This window comes from Monodelphis domestica, chromosome 3 (assembly GCF_027887165.1).
Source record: "Monodelphis domestica isolate mMonDom1 chromosome 3, mMonDom1.pri, whole genome shotgun sequence".
Classification (NCBI taxonomy): domain Eukaryota; kingdom Metazoa; phylum Chordata; class Mammalia; order Didelphimorphia; family Didelphidae; genus Monodelphis; species Monodelphis domestica.
In genome coordinates this window covers 303,452,175-303,467,058 of record NC_077229.1, presented here as the reverse complement: position 1 = coordinate 303,467,058, position 14,884 = coordinate 303,452,175, and the positions used below count along the sequence as shown (strand labels likewise).

At 39.1% G+C, this 14,884-nt stretch overlaps 1 protein-coding gene across 6 annotated transcripts in view; it reads right to left on the bottom strand.

Annotated features, from left to right (window-relative positions):
- The window catches only part of LYN (LYN proto-oncogene, Src family tyrosine kinase), a 221,729-nt gene that overhangs the window by 158,211 nt on the left and 48,634 nt on the right, over positions 1-14,884 (bottom strand). For 3 of the 6 annotated variants that reach the window (XM_056823925.1, XM_056823931.1, XM_056823930.1), the window contains exon 1: positions 774-1,138. The gene's annotated coding sequence lies outside the window, so the exon portion shown is untranslated. Of the gene's footprint in view, positions 1-773; positions 1,168-4,704; positions 4,839-14,884 lie in introns of those variants that run through there. The other 3 variants (XM_056823928.1, XM_056823927.1, XM_007487109.3) reach the window with 2 other exon arrangements.

Sequence of the window (14,884 nt, the reverse complement as noted above, 5' to 3'; positions counted from 1 at the left end):
AAAATACCACCTTCTACCCCCATCCCCCAGCAGCCGGCGAACCCCCACAACACCACGCCCCTCCGGGGCTCAGAGCCCGTGACAGGTAAAACACCTGCAGTGATTTCCAACCCCCATCTCCTGCCCGCTGCTTGGCAGCCGCCCACTCGTTTTTCTTGAGGCCAAGAAAGCGGGGCGGGAACCAGTAACCAACAAACCTAAGGGTACCTTAATCAAGGGCTGAGATGCCAGGAAGGGAGAGAAGCTTTCTCCCCACTCCAGTTGACCAAGAGATTCTGCGCGCCCCACTTCTCTCTTCTCTGCCGGGCACTTTTCTTGTACCTCCCCCTCCCCCCAGCAACACTCAGTCTCCGTCTGTCTGTCCGTCCGTCTCTCTGTCTCTCTCTCTCTGTGTCTCTCTCTGTCTCTGTCTCTGTCTGTCTGTCTGACTGTCTCCCTCTCTCCCTCTCCCCTGCTGTGCCCTCTCTCGCCCTCTCCCCTCTCCTTTTCTCCCTCCCCCTTCTCCCCCCCCCCCCCCCATCCCTTTTCTCCTTCCTTTCTCTGGTTTTTGGACCAACAGCTTGCTTTTCCGCCCTCATTTCAACACTATTCTCCCGGCACAAAGTCAGTGCTTAATAAATGTTTGCAGACGTGCAAATCTGTTTCTGGCAGTTTGAGCCCCGACCCAAGGCTTTCCTCTCTAAGCAGCCTCGGCGCCTCTCCCCTAAACTACGCCTCCTCTCATCCCATCCCGATCGAACTACGGAGTCCCACGATCCCGGTCCGCTACTCACCGTCCTGGCTTGCAAAGTTAGGGTGTCGCGCGGGAGCTCCACGGTGACTTCAATCCAGTTGGAAGAAGGGGTGGGGAAGACAGTGAGGGAGGCGAAGCCCAGGGAGGCTTTGGGGAAGGGGGAGAAGGGAGAGGAAGGAGAAGAGAACGAGGATTGGGGGAAAGATTTCAATCTTTCCTGGTAGAAAGGGGAAAGTCCCTACTCTGTTGTGGCTGCTGTGTTATGTGAGACCCACCAGCGATTGGGGGGGGGGGGGGGGGGCTGCTCTTCTCGGGGCCAGGAAAAAGTCTGGAGCCGTCCCAGAGTTTCGAAGCAAGCTCACGCACCCAGCCTCTGGCAGCCAGAGAGGAACTAAGCTGGGTTTCTGGGGGTTGGCTGAAAGGTTCCCAGCTACTTCCTGGTATTTCGATTTGCATACACAGTCTTCAATGGGGGAGGTGTCCGTTGGATCTTCTCGGCTTGGTTTTATTCTTCCGTGTGACCATCCCGAGAAGCTTTGGTGTGGGGGTGGGGGGGTGGAAGGAAACCCGGGCAAAGCCAAATGAAGATTTGTTTCGGGATTGGAGCTGCATTTCCGAGACTTTCATTTAAATAGAGGTGAGGGAGGTCTCTATAGGATTTAGCCCTAGAAGGGACCTAGGAGAGTGTCTACCACCCTACCACCCTCATTTTACAGAGAAAGTCACAGTGGCAGAATTAAGTGACAGAAACAGAATTTGAACTCAGAGTTGAGGATATGGGGCTCTTTCTGCTACACCATGCCACCTCTGATAGAGGGGAAAGGGAATAAGAGTGTGTTGATGTTGAAAATATGAGATACGGAATAGTAGTTAGAGAGCTTGTCTCTCAGCCAGGAAGAACTCAGTTCAAGTTCGTTCTGGGATGCTTACTGGCTGTATGATCCTAGGCAAGTCACTTCTCAGTGACCTGGGCAACTCTCAAAGACTATAAAATTAATATGCAGGTGCAGCTAGACATTGACAGAGAGAATTCTCTAAAACAATAAAATAACAACTCCGTTTAAAAAAATAAAATAAACTTAGATGGAAGTTAGAGTACAAAAAAAAATTTAAATCCATTTTACATTGGAGAATGAGGCCCATATAATTGAGTGATTTGCCCACCATTACACAGGTGAAGCATCGTCTGCATTTGAACTCATGTTCTCTTCTCCACTCATTTCACTCTACCATGACCCTATGTCATATCTCACTCACTTTCCAGGAGTCAATTGTTGGATTTTTCTTCAATCCAATCATACCTATTTTTCAGTCATAACAGTCTAATACTCCTTCAGTTGTAAAAGCTCTCACAAGTTTGCTTCTGTCCCTTTGGGCAGTTATAATCTAACTCCAAAGGAGTTATTGGACAAGTGCCATTAGGAAAATCCCAGTCCAACCCCCTAATATACCCACATCCCTTTCCTTCAGATCCTTTCCTGTGACAGGGAGCCTCACAGCCCCTAAAAAGCTAGAATCTCCACTTCAGGGAAGTAACAAATGAATAAGAGCCCTGTTCTCTACTTTCTCCCTTTTTTGTTTGGGATAAAACAAATCTCACAGGATTATCTCATATGAATGGGTTGCATTTTGTACCACAGATCTCATTACATTATCTTTCCCCTGAAATCCAACCCTCTTCCTACCTTTCCTATCTCTGTTGAGAGCTATCACAATCCTTCTAGTCATCCAGGTGGAAAACCTTGGTGTCATCTCTGACTTCTCACCTTCATTTATCCCCACATCCAAGCAGCTGACAAATCTTGACATTTCTAGATGCACAACATTTCTCGTTTTGTCCCTTTCTCTCTTCTCTCTTCTCATAGCAACTGTCACCCTAGTTCAGGTCCTTATCTCTCACTTGACCTGTTTAATGGGGTTCTGATTGGCTTCCTTGCCTCATCTCTCCTTCCTCTAATTTATTCTCCATATCCATGCTAAAGTGGATTTCCATAAGCTTGGGTCTGACCAAGTCATCCCTCCACTCAGTAAACTACATGACTGTTGTTGCCACTAGGATCAAATATCAAGTCCTCTGGCATTTAAAATCCTTCACTACTTGACTCCAGTCTACCTTCTAGTCTTCTTATACATTCCTCCCCTTCATGCACTCTAAGGTCCTGCCAAACTGGTCTTCTCTTACTGTTTCTCATGCTCATACAAAAACACAACTCAAGTATTCAAACATAAATAGAAAGTTAAGGTCTGAGGTAATGCATTAAGCAGAATCAGGGAATGAAAGAGGAATGGATTCATATGGAAAAGCTGCTGCTGAGGTGAAATCAGAAACAATTCTCTTTTGCTTTTGTTGTTGCATTGTTTATAGTGAATATCAATATAGGAAGAAATATGACTCCTGCTGAAAAGCTTTTTTGCTCAATGACAGTTATGATCTATTAATGTGATTGTTGCTGTGTATATCTTTCAATAGAAAAGTATCCATACTTGAAATTCACCTGCTTGACTAGCCACACTGATCACATTAATTTAATGATTACTAACCATTACAAGTCTATCCAATTTCCCAGGACATACATAATTTTGTCTGTCTGTTTTTAATTATGAAGTATATTCCATCATAGTATTCTCAAGAATAAAAAGGTTTTTTCATATCATTAAGAAATAAAATTTAAAATATTTTAAAATACTGCTTGTCTCATCATTTCTATTTCTATTTTTGTTTTACTGTATATGTACATAATATATTAATATAGTAGTATATGTATTTAATTTATAAATATATATATTATGTATCCCTAAAATCTTAATGTAGTTTTAAACTTTAATAGCTTATATGGTATATGGTATGTAATATGTAACTATCTCTTCCACATTTCTGAGTTGAGGATGGGGATTCATTCAAGATCTGGAAAATCCAAGTAAATTTTTTGTCCCTCTTTTCATATCAGAGAAGTCTGAATTTTTAATAGGGTATTTACAATACCTTATTGTAAACTTTGGGTTAAGTATTTGGACATAGGTCCATGGACATGGACATGGACATGACCATGTAGGTCAATGTTAAGCTATCTCTACATTTCTAGTCTTTGTGTGTTATCTGCTGTCTTTTTAAAATATTTTCCCAAATCAATTTTTTAATTAGTTTAACTTTTAAAAAGTAAATTGTATGTATTAATGATATAAAAATAAAAATTTTGATATTTTATAATACTATATATATTTTTTATTCATTTCTGAGTTTCTAAGTTGTTGTTTTTTTCCCCAGGTATCATCTGATGACCATTACCTCCTCTGCATCTTCTTCAAATTCCAAAAAATGTTCCCATTTAATTTCTTATGCCAATCCCAATAAGCCTAAACCTTGATGAGAAAAGTCTCAATTTGAAAGGGATACCTGATATTGTACAAAATTATTTTTCTGCATGTTGAGAATGAAAGCTCAAAAATATTTTAATGATAGAGGTGCACAATCAAAAACATTTGGAAGTCATTGTCTTAGAGTATCATCTCTACCTGCCTCTCTTCCTGTCTACTTTAATCTGCTCAGGATGATTTTCAAAGATGCCCATAAATTTAACACCAGTCTGTCTACTATGGGGAAAACCCCTGATCGAGGAACTGGGGATACAAAGTGATCAGATAACTATGCTAAGAGTCCAACTCTCAATAGTGAACATTTCAATGGAATTGCAAAGTAACTAAAATGTATATAGCACTTCAAGATTTGTGAAGCACTTTACATAACTAATCTCATTATTTCCTCACAACAACCCTGAATCAAATGCAATGTCTTTTTTTCCTTCATTTTACAAATAAGGAATCTAATGATGATTTGATCTTCTTAACAACACAGTGAGATAAACACTACAAATGTTATTATGCCAATTTTATAGAATATTTTATACAGTTATACAGTTATATAAGAATAACAAGGCTGGGAGAGGTTAAATACCTTGCCCAGGGTCACATACCTAGAGTGTCTTGAGGTCTTGTTTTTGACTGCAAGTCTGATTCTCTAGCCTTCACATGCCTGGGGTAGACACCCCCTAACTCACAGACAGGCTTGAGATCCTAACTTTTGTCTTGCCACTGGACTTGGATGACTCTGGAAGAGAGAGTGAAGCTCATGACTTTGTGCAACTCTGCCTCACTTAAATCCAATTTATCTAAGAGTCAGAAGACATCACCAATGATGTCATTTTGATCCTCTTCAAGTGCAAAGGGCAACAACCAACCAACAATTTCTCTAGTCACCATACCCTGGGTTAAACAAATACCTTGGATACAAAGAAGAATAAGATATCACAGAGTATGAGTTTGAAGGAACCTCCCATACCTTTTTTTTTAAAACCCTTACCTTCTGTCTTGGAGTCAATACTGTGTATTGGCTCCAAGGCATTAGAGTGGTAAGGGCTAGGCCATGTGGGTCAAGTGACTTGCCCAGGGTCACACAGCTGGGAAGTGTCTGAAGCCAGATTTGAACCTCCCGTCTCTAGGCCTGGCTCTCAATCCACTGAGCCACCCAGCTGCCCCCAAACCTCCCATATCTTAATAATGATCTCTTCCATTATCTCCCATGAGATTATGGCATCTTCATCCCTTGGCTTATTCAATTTATTTTTTTTTCCATGGTTACATTATTCATGTTGTCTCCCTCCCCTCTTCTCTCCCTTTTCCTGCAATTGATAAGCCATTCTACTATCATGTATTATCACTCAAAAACCTATTTCCATATTATTCATTTTTGTACTAGTCTTTTAAAACCAAAACCCCAAATCATATACCCACATAAACAAGTGATAAATCTTATGTTTTCTTCTGCATTTCTACTCCAACAGTTCTTTTTCTAGATGTGTATAGCATTCTTTCTCATAAATCTCTCAGAATTGTCCTGGTTAATTGTATTGCTATGAGTAGCAAAGTCTATTCCATTTGATCATCCCTCAATGTTTCAGTTATTGCACATAATGTTCTCCTGGTTCTGTTTATTTCACTCCACATCAGTTCACGTAGGTCTTTCCAATTCTTAAAGAAATTAAATGGTTCATCATTCCTTATTGGCTTGTTCAATTTAATTCAGTTCAGCAAACATTTATTAAGTGCCAACTAATTTAAAGACCTTCAGGAAAAGAGAACCTTCAAACTTCAGAGACAACCTATAATTCTCTTATAGTTAGAATGTTTTCCCTCATATGAAGCTAAAATTCACTCTTTCAATTTTCCACACATTGCTCCTAGATTTGCCTTCAGGTCAAGAAAAGCAATAATAGTAATAATAATAATAACCTGTCTTCTACCTTTCAGATAACTGAAGATAGCTATTATGGTTCCATAAGTGTTCTCCTCTCTAGGCTAAATATCTCCACTTCCTTCAATTGATCCTAACACATTGTATGATTTTATTATATCCCTTCACCATCCTGCTTGCTCCAGTATTGCTCTAAAATGTGATGACCCATAATGAAACAGTACTGCAGATGTAATCTTTCCAGGTAAGACTACAAGAGGATGCGTAAGTGTTTCAGTGTTTTCACTTCAATATTTCACTGGAGTATCAACTCCATTAGTGCAGGTCATAATTCATCCATGTCTTCTCATCTTTTGCAAGTTTTGTCCATGTCCTCCCAAAGATTTTTCAGAGTATCATCATCTCGGGAGTTCTGGAGGCTTTCCTTCAGGTCTTTTTAGATTATCTGGGTATCAGTGAAACACTCATGAGATCCATCTGTTATCCCTTATATGATCAGATTGCCTCTTTTTCTGATCAAGGGTTTACATTTCCTAAATCAACACCTTATGCCATTTCTTTAAAGGTCACTTTTGGATATATGTTGCAATTTACACATTGTAAAAGAGAAGAAGTGGGGAGACTCTTCTCTCTTTAAAATGGAGAGGGGTGAGTAGGTTATGTCCCAACTGGAAAGATGTAACTCCAGTGAGAGGTTGAAGGGAAATGTGGAGAAGCAGAAAGGTTGAGGAAAAGATAGCAGTATCTCTCCCTCCTCAAGATTAGTTGACACCAGGGCTTGAGGCAACCTTAGAGAGACAGGAAGAACTTCTCTAACTCTCTTCCCAAAGGATAATTTAACTGGCTGTTTCCTTTGAGTACTGTATTGGCACAAACTGGAAGGAAAGATGTCAGGTTTCCTTGCCAGCAGTTCTGAGCAAAGGGTTTTTAGCTAAGTTCTTTTCTATGGAGAGTTGTGACAACCCAGGTCTGGTTTGCCACAGACATGGACAGGATTCAACTCTGAATTTTCAGCTCTGAGTCCTGTCTCCAATTTGTCTAATCCTTTCCCTTATTATAAAGACAGGCCCAAACCCAGATCTGACTTAAAGATTTTATTGAAGGGAAGGGGTATGGTAGGGTTTGAGGAGTAAGGGAGAAGGATGGTGGGAGAGGATGCCCTGCAAAACTATTTCCATAGCAGTTGGACTTCAAAGGCTCAGACTTAAAGCTTCTGGGCCTCAGCCCCCTTCCCAAATGACTGCTTCTTATAATCTCTATTCTATTATAACTTAACCTAAAATCTTTATAATCAATTCAAGGAAAGGCAAGAGAGAGAGATAGACCTAAAGGGGAGTGGGCATTTTGGCTCTAGTCAAAGAGTCCAACCAAACTCCTTCTGAGCCTTGTGTAATTGTAGTCAAGTGAAAGAGGGGTTGTGGAAGGATTTCTAAATGGAAGCAGGTACACCAACAAGTAGGAAAGTCAGGCTCTTTTCCCTCTTGTGGCTTCATATATCCTCAGACACACAGGAAAAGTTCCTCTCCATTTTCCTTCCAAGGCTGAAAGTGCCTGAGCTGGTCAGAATTTCCCCCAGCTCACAGTTCTCTCCCAGAATCCTTTGCTGACTTTCAACTGCCACCAAGCTAGCTGTCCATCAACAGCAGGGTTTTATCCAGGGTCTCTTTGCCGTCCTTACAACACACACACACATATATATAGGTATATATATATATTATATAGCGTCTCTCCCTCAGCCTTTGTGTCACTCACAAAACTGATTTTTTTGGAATTATTGGGCCAAGATTTACAACCATACTGCATCACTGAGAGATTATTTGTCTCTTTTAAAAGTGGATTTTTTAATACTGGAGATCAGCTTGGGCTTCTTGAAAACACCATTCAATTTATCAAACATGCTCAATTCAATCTAATAAGCATTCATTAAATATCTGCTATATACAAGACACTAAACTATCGACTTTGCTTTTTTCTTATTCTTCAATCCTGGGCCCCATATAGTATACATCTTTAGTGGATCAGATATACATATTGATGAACTAATCCAGTGAACCAAGAATCCTACTCACCCTCTTCATAATAGCCAAGAATGGAATATTATCAAGTTTAAATTCTAAATTAGTATTGCCTTTGGCTGCCATTTGTAACTTAATGGCCAACCTATGGCTAATGTAGCTTTCCATTCCTTAATGAATTGTTCTTAGAGAGCAAAAAAAAATGAATACCAGATCTCTAGGGTGATTTCTAAGAGACCTTCTCAAAGTCCACATCAACTCATTGATGACTTCTGAGACCAGTAATCCTTCTAGTTCTGAATTATTATTATAATTATTAATTATATTATAATTATAACTATTATGATCTAGTACTCCCCTCTCCCTCTTGACCACAAAAACAGCATTAGAGACTCTGTCAAATGCTTCACTATATAGTCTAGGTATATTCTGTACAACATTTCTGCCCTGTGCCTATCTATTTACCATATAAACATAAAAAAAGAAATGAAAGAAATGAGATTAAATTGGCATGACCTGATCATGATGTGGAAATGCTGATTATTTGTTGTCACTACCTTTCTCCTCCCCCAACTTCGCAAACTGTCCCTTTAAGAAAAAAGATCCCTGAATTTCATTAGGAGCAAGCTCACCAGCTTAGAGTGTCTAAACTTTTCCAGTCAAAAAACAAAAAGGCTAAGACTATATTTGCCATGTTCTCGTTCTATGGCAACACTCCTTGTTCTCTGTAATTTTTTAAAAGGCCATTTATAGCAAGTAGTTTAGTAGTCACATTCACCATGTTAAGGGCCCTCATATATTCTTTTTCAGTCTAATGACATGAATTTATTGACAGTAGTAAATATTCTTATGCCATTTCCTCACTGATCTTTGTTATCAACCAGTTTCTATTGACCACCTCATCCCCGCTACCTTTCCTAGTCTAAAGATTGTTCTCTTTGGTAAAGAAAACAAAAGTCGAGTAGATCTACCTTGACTTTGCCATTCCACATATCCCAAGAAGTAATTATCTTACCATATGTGTTTGCTGTTGTTTCACTAGCAATGTAGGTATTTACAAAAAAAATGTTTTGTTGTCATTGCTATGATTTCTCATGTTATTTTTTTCAGGACTAAGACATTTTCTTGAATTCAACTTTTGTCATATGTATGGAGGAAGAGGCATTAGACTTAGACCTAGAAGCAAAAGATTTCAACAAAATGAAGTGGAGACAGGTTGTTGGTTCCACTGCATGGGAGTAGGATGGGATGGACAGTGTAAGCCAGGGACAAGATGTGACTTGGAGAAAGAGAGCAGTCCAGACTGGTTGGAATGCTGAGTACTGTAGAGTAGGTTAAAGTACTGAGAAAGGCTGGAAAGGTGGATAGGAGCCAGATTGTCTAAATTCTTCACTCTCAGAATCAGGATTTATAATTTAATAAGTGAGTAATGGCACTAATTTAGAGTCATAGCATCCTAATTAGAATCCCATTTCCACTCTATACGCTGGACAAGTCACTCTACCTCTTTGGACCTCAAGTTATTTATCTGCAAAATAAGGGGGTAGGATGTGAATCATATGCTTGTTCTATAAGGTCCTTTCTAATTCCAAGTCTTTTTAAATAAAGGAATGGCTAAGAAATGTAAAGGATGGGTTGCTGAGTGGACAGATTTAAGGAAGGGAAATCAAGTCAAAGGTCAAATCCTTTCACACAGATTTCAAGTAATCCAGGTTAGAACAGATCAAAGGCCTGAATGAAGATAGAATTTGAAGGAGGAAGGGATATGATTGTGAGAGACTGTGAAGACAGAAATGACAAGAACTGGGAAATGTTTAGATATTTTGGGGTAGGAAAGAGAGAAGAGTAAAAAGTGACTAGGCTTGGGTGACCAAGAAGACATTGGTGGCATCAACAGAAATAGTGAAGTTGGAAAAGCAAATTTCATGGAAAAGATGACAATGAATTTATTTTGAATTTTTTAAATTTTATTTTGAAATTTTACTTTTTAGAGACTAGTAGAATTTCCAGTTAGGGCTATTCAGAAAGTTGTACATAAGAGATTGATACTTCACTTAAAAATTGGAGATGAAGATATAGATCTTCAAGCCATATGCAGACAATTGATAAGTAAAGCCACAAAAATAGATGACATCACTAAGGGAGTGAATATAGCCAAAGGAAGAGAAAAGAGGCAAGAACAGCAACTTGGAAGACACTCACATTCAGGGGTTGGAGAAAGAGGACTACCAAAAAGGCAAAGAAAGTACAGTCAGGAAAGCCAGCCTTATTTCCATGCTTTCACTTTAGTCTCCTTGCAGATTGCTCTCTCCTTTCTTCTCTATCCCCAATTTTTCCATTCTGGAGGTAGTATGCCATAATGTAAAAAGTAAGAGGCTTGGAGTCATAAAGCATTTCCAAATTTTACTTCTTGCTATCATTTTGAAAGTATTTGGGGGGGGGTATTAACCTTTATTTATATTATTTTGGTGTTAACCTTTCTGAGTTTGTTTTCCTAATCTCTAAAATGGGCATACTTGAGGTAGCTATGCTGGAAGATCATCAGGAAGGTAAGTATTTTGTAAACTATAAAGCTCTTTGTAAAAGTGAACTCGTGAAATATTACTTCTAACTCCATTAAAGTGCCTACTATGGTACTTCTCATGGTAGAAGAATGATTCTGGGTCCTTAAAGATTATGTTTATGAAATCAAAACTTTGGCAGTTTCTGTTAGGCTATAAAGTCCTTGATTTTGGACCAGAAATGGAGAGTATTTCAGTAATCCTCAGACTACTGTAGAGAAATTCAAAGAAACTCATCACCAAAAGGTGTTCTCCAGGTGATAAATTGTTTCTGGTCAAGGCACCTTAATAAACCATCTGCTAATCTAGAGGTTCTTAATTTTTTCTGTGTCATGGACTTTTTTGTAGTCTGAGAAAGCTTATGGTACCTTTCTCAGAATATGTTTAAATGCATAAAATACAATACATAGGACTGCAACAAAAATCACTTATAATAAATTAGTTATTAGAATAATTTAAAACCAAATTCACAGACTTTGGGGTCTGTGGACCCCAGGTTAAGAATCCCTGCCCTAATGAATGAAAGAGTACAGTACAGCATTGGAGGGCTCATGCACACCAATGACATTTATGGATACTTGGAATATTGAAGTCATTATTGGTCTGTGGGCACTCACCTTCTCTACAAAGCCTTCCCTTATTGTTTTAGTCCCCATATAACCCTTTCTTTTCTGAATTCTTTTAATCTTACTTAGATTCAGTGTTGCCCAACTTAACATTTAACTAATTTATTTTAATTGTGCTTTTTGTTGTCCACATGGGATAGACCTGGATTTTGAGGACAAGGCTAATAACATGTCTTCTCTTTCTTTTTTTAAGAACTAATATCTTCTATTTTAGAATCAATACTGAGTTTTGGTTTTATGGCAGAAGAGTGGTAAGGGGTAGGCGACTGGGGTTGAGTGACTTGCACTAGGTAGTGTCCTGAGGCCACATTTGAACCCAAGACCTGGCTCTCTATCCCATGAGTCACCTAGCTGCCCCAAGGATGATACCATTTCTGTGTCTCTACAACACTTCATGCAGCAGTTATGAGAACAGGAAGATCATTTCCTTAGCACTGCTGATAGCTTGATTTATTTGTTACAACACAGAGTGCTTGCCTTTCTCTCTTTTTTCAGAGAGCATGCTTAAGAAAAAGAATCAAGAATTTTTACGAATCAGCAAGTAAACAATAAGTAACAAGTTGAATCTACAATAGAGGTCTAACTGTACCATGTAAATCAAGGAAGACTTCTGGGACAATCAGACAGTCCAAGAAGCATTTATGAATCACCTACCTATGAGCCAAACTCTCTGTTTAGTCAGTGGGAATACAAAGATAAAATGAAATGGTTTCTGATCTTAAGGTTTCTGGTGAAGAGTGACAAGTCATCAGTCAATTAACATTTTATAAGCACTTTGCATGTTTCAGGTACTGTGGTAAATTCTAGGGATACAAAGAAAAGCAGGAAAAAAAGTCCCTACCCTCAAGGACCTTACAACTCTAATGGGAGAAAGAGCAAGCAAATAATGAGACAGAGACAAGGTGCATGCAAAGTAGAGGAAGTAATCTGAAAATAATATTGATAACAATAACAGGAAGTGAAATTTGAATAGATTTTTGAAGGAAATCAGAGAAAAGGCAAAGGCTAGGAAATAGGGCATTCTGGGTATGAGGAATGGTTGATGCAAAGGCAAGGAGATGAGAGAAGTAGGGTTGTGTGAGAAAATCATTAGGTATGACAGTTTGGCAAGACTATGGGATTCATGAAAGGGATTGGGGCTTATGAGAAAGTAAAACTAGTCCTGGAAAAGATGCCCAGGGATGCCAGGTTGGTGTAAGTACCATAAAATAGGAGTATAAGTGAAAGGAACTTTATTATGGAACAGGAATTACAGAGGGCACAGTGGAAGGAACAAAGTGAAACAAGGATGGAACAGAGTTAGTTGAGGTAAAAGAGGTGGCAGGAATTAGGGGGTGATATAACTTCCTCATAGGTATTCAGAGATTTGGGATCACTGGGATTGGAAAAATAAAAGGAAGTAGAAAATTGCTAACCATCATAAAAGAAGAATATGGATAATTTACATATTTTAGACAAATTGTAAACAATGTGGAATTTGTGGTTTTCCACATAATTTTTAAATGAATGTTTAGTTAAATGCTTTTAGTGGTGGTAATGGTTATTAAGTATTTTTTTTAATCCCCAGTGGGGAAAAAAGGAAGAGTCTGGGCAGTTGGGAGTAACACCACTGATGATAGTTAAGTAAAAAGAACATTCTGAGTTTCAGAACTTCCTTAATATTTTTCCCCCGTGACCCTGGTAGTTTTGTGAGAGTTTTTTCTTGGAGTTGGCAAATACAGACTGATTACTCTTTCATGTGATAAGTTGAGTTTACAGTATGATTTCATGAAAGACAGTAAAGTATGGAGGATGACCTGCTAGAAACTTATTTCCTAGACTGATAGATGGAGGTCCAACCATCAGGGCATTCATTACTAGTTTCTCCTGGTTACAGTTTTGGGACAGAGTCTGATTTGCCTCCTGCTGATTTCTTATTCCTTATACTTTGGATTTAATAAAATAAAGTAGTAGTTTTTCTTGGCTTAAGAGCGAGAGCAAAAGAGAGAGAGAGACAGACAGACAGACAGAGACAGACAGACAGAAAGAGACAGAGAGAGAGACAGAGAGAGAGCTGAGGGTAGCAGGAAATGAATGAATACAGAAGGAAGAATGTGTTAATTTGGATTTGTAAAGGTTTTCTAAAATGAGGATCTTTGGTAGTAAAAATATTATATTCAGGGATAATAATGAAGGTCATTATTGGTCTGTGGGCTGCTTTTTGGAGGTCACAGCTTTACCCAGTCTTTTTCCTTCCCTGCCCTGCCCTTCCTTGTCCCTGATCCTGATTTAATGTCACCATTGAAATGATGATTTACTTATTCCCATCCTTTGACTATTTCAGACAGAGTAAGATTATGATGGCATGTGAGTGGGAAGAAGAGACAAAAATTCAATGGCAGCTGCTTTGTTCTTTCGAAGAATAGGCATGGGGAAACAACAAATTGGGAAAAAATCTTCATAGAAACCTCTGACAAAGGTTTAATTACTCATATTTATAATGAGCTAAATCAATTGTACAAAAAATCAAGCCATTCTCCAATTGATAAATGGGCAAGGGAAATGGATAGGCAGTTCTCAGATAAAGAAATCAAAACTATTAACAAGCACATGAAGAAGTGTTCTACATCTCTTATAATCAGAGAGATGCAAATCAAAACAACTCTGAGGTATCACCTCACACCTAGCAGATTGGCTAACATAACAGCAAAGGAAAGTAATGAATGCTGGAGGGGATGTGGCAAAGTAGGGACATTAATTCATTGCTGGTGGAGTTGTGAACTGATCCAACCATTCTGGAGGGCAATTTGGAACTATGCCCAAAGGGCGACAAAAGAATATCTACCCTTTGACCCAGCCATAGCACTGCTGGGTCTGTACCCCAAAGAGATAATGGACACAAAGACTTGTACAAAAATATTCATAGCTGCGCTCTTTGTGGTGGCCCAAAACTGGAAAACGAGGGGATGCCCATCAATTGGGGAATGGCTGAACAAACTGTGGTATATGTTGGTGATGGAATACTATTGTGCTCAAAGGAATAATAAAGTGGAGAAGTTCCATGGAGACTGGAACAACCTCCAGGAAGTGATGCAGAGCGAGAGGAGCAGAACCAGGAGAACATTGTACACAGAGACTAATACACTGTGGTATAATCGAACGTAATGGACTTCTCCATTAGGGGCGGTGTAATGTCCCTGAACAACTTTCAGGGATCCAGGAGAAAAAAAACACCATTCATAAGCAAAGGATAAACTATGGGAGTGGAAACACCGAGGAAAAGCAACTGCCTGAATACAGAGGTTGAGGGGACATGACAGAGGATAGACTTTAAATGAACACTCTAATGCAAATACTATCAACAAAGCAATGGGTTCAAATCAAGAAAACATCTAATGCCCAGTGGACTTACGCGTCGGCTATGGGGGGTGGGGGGAAGGAAAAGAAAATGATCTATGTCTTTAACGAATAATGCTTGGAAATGATCAAATAAAATATATTTAAAAAAAAAAAAGAAGAATAGGCATGACCACATTTAGGCAAAGCCCTAAAGTAAGTGAAGTTTTTGTTTAGTGCCTTCCCTTTCTGAACCTGCTTTCCTTGACTCTCCTCCTATGACACCAGCAGCTCCCTTCCCCATCTTGCCTCTGATTCAAGATTCCATTCTTGTGGCTATTCTTGCTCTTCTCTCATGAATATGGGTAGTCTCTCTATTGGGCTTC